Source organism: Eumetopias jubatus, unplaced genomic scaffold, assembly GCF_037043125.1.
Source record: "Eumetopias jubatus isolate StellerSeaLion01/CBP00866 unplaced genomic scaffold, mEumJub1_p1.0 scaffold_16, whole genome shotgun sequence".
In the NCBI taxonomy this organism is placed as follows: domain Eukaryota; kingdom Metazoa; phylum Chordata; class Mammalia; order Carnivora; family Otariidae; genus Eumetopias; species Eumetopias jubatus.
This window is the reverse complement of record NW_028274822.1, coordinates 86,253,680-86,258,687: the sequence shown is the minus strand read 5'-3', so window position 1 is coordinate 86,258,687 and position 5,008 is coordinate 86,253,680. Positions and strand designations below refer to the sequence as shown.

General features: G+C 45.0%; 1 non-coding gene across 1 annotated transcript; it reads left to right on the top strand.

Moving 5' to 3' along the window:
• The first annotated feature begins 2,328 nt into the window (after positions 1-2,328).
• LOC114219223 (U6 spliceosomal RNA) lies at positions 2,329-2,435 on the top strand. The gene has a single exon (XR_003611343.1). It is a non-coding gene; the product is annotated as a U6 spliceosomal RNA (small nuclear RNA).
• The last annotated feature ends 2,573 nt before the right edge of the window (positions 2,436-5,008 follow it).

Here is a 5,008-nt window from a genome sequence, read left to right as displayed (position 1 = left end):
CAACTGAGCCACCCACACACCCCAATTGGGTCTTATATTTAATAATCAGTTTGTTTAGAGCATTTACAAACATAACTTTAATAATGTACCAATTATTTTGGTTAGAAATGGCAAATACAGTGTTTGTCATAGTAGAAGTGAGTCTTTAAATCACTTTTTGAAGTTGCTGTCATGCAAAGTAATATAGTGGCACTGTGAGCAAGTTTAATAATAAAGAATATTATGCAGTTCTAAGCTTTAAAAAAATAGGAAATAAACATGTATATGGTTTAAAAATAATTATATATTATTATCATGATCGACTTAAGAAACAAAACTACACCATTTTTATAGCAGCTTTATTCACAACAGCCAAAAGGTAGAAACAACCCAAATCAGCAGATGAATGGAAAAACAAAATGTGCTATATACACTATAGATTATTATTTAGCCTTAAAAAGGAAGGAAATTCTGACCCGCGCTATACTATGAAAGAACACTAAAAACATTATGCGAAGTGAAAGAGGCCAGACACAAAAGGACAAATATGGTATTATTCCACTTATATGAAATCCCTAGAGTAGCATATTCGTGGAGACAGAAAATAGAATAGTGGATGCCAGGGGTCAGACGGAGAGGGAATTCGGGGGAGTTGTTTACTCATTAGGTGCAGGGTTTCTGTCTGGGATTGTTATAGGCTGGATATGTTTTGCCAAAACTCATATGTTGAAGCCTTTAACTCCCAGTGTAACGGTGTTTGGAGGTGGGACCCTCGGGAGGTGATTAAGTTTACATTAGAGGTCAGGAGGGGCGCCTGGGTGGCTCAGTTGGTTAAGCGACTGCCTTCGGCTCAGGTCATGATCCCGGAGTCCCAAGATCAAGCCCCACATCGGGCTCCCTGCTCAGCAGGGGGTCTGCTTCTCCCTCTGCCCCTCCCTGTCTCGTTCTCTCTCTCTCTCTCTCAAATTAAAAAAACAAAAACAAAAACAAGAAACTATTAGAGGTCAGGAGAGTGGGACCCTCTTGATGGGATTAGTGCCCTTGTAAAATAGACCCTAGAGAGCTCCCATCCCTCATGTGAGGTTACAGTGAGGAGATGACCATCCATGAGGAAGAGGGCCTTCACCGGACACCAAATCTGCCAGCACCTTGACCTTGAACATCCCAGCCTCCAGAAGTGTAATAAATAAATGCCTGATGTTTAAGCCACCCTGCATATATAGTTTGTTATAGTAGCCCAAGCTAACAAAGACTGGGATGAAGGAAAAGTTCTAGAGTTGGATGGTGGTGATGGTTGCATAACAATGTGAATGTGAATGCACCTAATGCCACTGAACTGTACCCTTAGAAATGATCTAAATGGGGGCACCTGGGTGGCTCAGTCGCTATTCATCTGCCTTCAGCTCAGGTCGTGGTCCCAGGGTCCTGGGATTGAGCCCTGCATCGGGCTCTCTGCTTGGTGGGAGGCCTGCTTCTCCCTCTCCCACTTCCCCCTGCTTGTGTTCCTGCTCTCTCTGTCTCTGTCAAATAAATAAATAAATAAATCTTTTAAAAAAATGACCTAAATAGGGGCACCTGGCTGGCTTGGTCAGTAGAGCATGAGACTCTTGATCTCGGGGTTGTGGGTTCAAGCCCCATGCGGCGGGGTAGAGATTACTTAAAAATAAAATCTTTAGGGGTGCCTGGATAGCTGAGTCGGTTAAGCATCTGTCTTCGGCTCAGGTCATGATCCTGGGGTCCTGGGATCGAGTCCCACGTCAGGCTCTCTGCTCAGTGGGGAATCTGCTCCTCTCACGCTCTGCCTACTTGTGCTCTCTCTCTCTCTCTCTCTCTGTCAAATCAATCAATAAAATCTTTTTTGACAGAGAGAGACACAGCGAGAGAGGGAACACAAGCAGGGGGAGTGGGAAAGGGAGAAGCAGGGTTCCCGCGGAGCAGGGAGCCCGATGCGGGGCTTGATCCCAGGGCCCCGGGATCATGACCTGAGCCGAAGGCAGATGCTTAACAGCTGAGCCACCCTGGCGACCCTCAATCAATAAAATCTTTAAAAAAAAAAAAAAATCCCTAGGGGACCTGGGTGACTCAGAGGGTTAAGCAGCCATCCAACTCTTGATTTTGGCTCAGGTCATGATTTCAGGGTGGTGAGACTGAATCCTGCACTGGGCTCTGCTCTGGGCATAAAGCCCGCTTAAGATTCTCTCTCTCCCTCTCCATTGGCTGCGCCCCCCCAACCCCCTGCTACCCATGCATACGCGCTCTCCCTCTCCAAAATGAATAAATAAAATCTTTTAAAAAATTATTTAAATGTTAAATCCTATGCTATATGTATGTACTGCAATTATAAAAAACCTGCTCATTTTAGCAGTACATATACTAAAATTGAGACAATTCAGAGAAGATTAGCATGGTCCCTGCATAAGGATGACATGTAAACTTGTGAAGATTTCCATATTTCTATATTTTTTATTTTTAAAATTTTTATTATTATTATTTTGTGTGTGTGAGTAAAGCGATAGAAGTTTATTAAGTGAAGATACAGAAAAAGCTCTCAAGAGTAAGAGGGGTCCCAACAGAGTTGCCAACGAGGACATGTAGGGTTGGTCTTTTATAGAAAGCTAACCAGGGAAGTTAAATAGTGACCATCGGAGACGGGAAGGGCCTTACTATAGGCAAAGTCCCTGAGGTGGGAGAAAGCCATTTAAGAAAAGCCAATGAGCAGAACGCAGAATTGGGTAGGGTTAGGCCAACATTCCTTCTTTTGAGGAAGGGGAATTGACCAAATCTTTGTCCAGACGCCTGTCACCTGAGACTTATGACCAGCGGCTGCACTATTCGCCTTTGACTGGCCAACAGGTGCCCGGTTTTACTGTTTATGAGAAGAGGTCGTCTAAGGGAGAGATGTCTCCCAGGAAAGAAAAGAGCCGGCTTTTACTCACCCTTTGGTGGAAGTGATCCCAGGTTTCGGCACCAAAATGAAGCAGTAGAGCTAGGTTCTTGTCTCATGGTGTTGAAGAATGAATCTCTTGGACAACAGAGAGTGAGTAAAGCGACAGAAGTTTAAGTGAAGATACAGAAAAAGCTATTAAGAGTGAGAAGGGTCCCGACAGGGTTGCCCTATTTTTTATTTTTTTTAAAGTCTTATTTTTATTTATTTGAGAGAGACAGAGAGAGCAAGCCCTCAAGTGAGCAGAGGGAGAGGGAGAAGCAGACTCCTCGCTGAGCAGGGAGCCCTACGTGGGGCTCTATCCCAGGACCCTGAGATCATGACCTGAGCTGAAGGCAGACACTTAACCAGGCGTCCCAGTACTACGATAGCTTTTGATTCAGACTGTTTTCTGAGGAACCCGAGGAAAACGTATTCTGCAATTTTCCCATTCTCCTGTTGATGAATAGTTGGGTTGTTTCACGTTTTTTGAGACTGCATACAATGCAGGGAGGGCTGACATCCTTGTTCATGCCTCCCAGTGCACTTGTGGCTGTTTCTCTAGAATGTTCCTAGAACTGGAACTGCTGGATCCTAGGTCGAACGCTCCTTCAGCTTTACCATATATCACCCACTTAATTTCCAAAGTGCTGACTTACTTTCCCACTTTATTTCTCTCCCGGCCCCTGCCCTCACTCAGCTCACTGTACTGGGGTCACTCAGGCCTTCTTTCAGTTCCTTTAGCACATGTGCTCCCCCATCACGGGACCTTTGCATCTGCTATTTTTTCTGCTGAGAACACTTCCCCTACCCTCAGCCTAGCTAAGACCTCTTCTTTCCGCAGTGCTTACCTCTGTGCTGAGAGCCACTCCCTGACTTCCTCCTCAAGCCCGGACCAGGTCAACCCCATCCTCTCCATGCCCACATTATATACCCCAGAGCCTCGCATACCTCTCTGTTGTGATACACTTACTAGTTGCAAGGTTCCATCTATCTGTGCAACTATCGGCACAAAGTCGGTCAACTCTGCTAAGTTTCACTAGCCTGAAAGGAGGAGCCACCATGTTTGCTTAAGCTTATTGCCCAATCTCCAGCATCCAACACTGTGCCTGGCACATTAGTAGGCCACTGGCATTATTATTCTCGTACCTATTCTATGTTCTCACTCCTATTTGAATCCAGAATGTGATTTTTCCAGCATGTCTCAGTATATCTACTGCAGGCTGAAATCATGACAATGTAACACAGTCTCTTTCCTTGAGGAGCTCACAGAGGGAGGTCAATAAACATTTATTGAGCCTGCGGGACCCGGATGTATTTGAGTGCTTAGCACTGGTTTCATTGACTTAGATGTCACCTCTAGTGTGAGTACTGCTATAATGAGTAATGATGATCACTGTTTATTGAGCATTTATTATGTGCCAGGCACTCTACTAAATGCTTTACAGTTACCATCTTATCCTACCTTCACATCCTACCAGGGAGGCACTATTTTTTTTTTTTTTAAGATTTTATTTATTTATTTGACAGAGAGAGACACAGCGAGAGAGGGAACACGAGCAGGGCGAGTGGGAGAGGGAGAAGCAGGCTTCCCACTGAGCAGGGAGCCCGATGTGGGGCTCGATCCCAGGACCCTGGGATCATGACCTGAGCCGAAGGCAGACGCTTAACGACTGAGCCACCCAGGCGCCCCAAGGGAGGCACTATTATGACCTCCATCTTACAGGTGAGGAAACAGCCTTAGACAAGTGAAGTCACTGGTTCAAGATCACACAGCTAGTAAATGGTGCCGACAGGATTTCTCAGCCAGAGTGTCAACGTCCTACCATGATGCTAAGTTTCTCCTGCCCCAATTACACTGCTTTCAGTTGGACTCCCGAGACGGAGTGTTTAATCACAATAATAAATTAGCAATATCTACCATTATGGGGCACTTATTGGGCACTAATCACTTTATATCCATCCATTCATTTATTCAACAAATATTTATTGAGAACCTCGTGGGCCAAGCAGTATTTGACATGTGTGGGGTTACAGAGGTGGACAAAAGAGATTAAAATTGCTGCTTTGTGGAGTTGTCATCCTAGTGGGAGGAGAAGAACAACA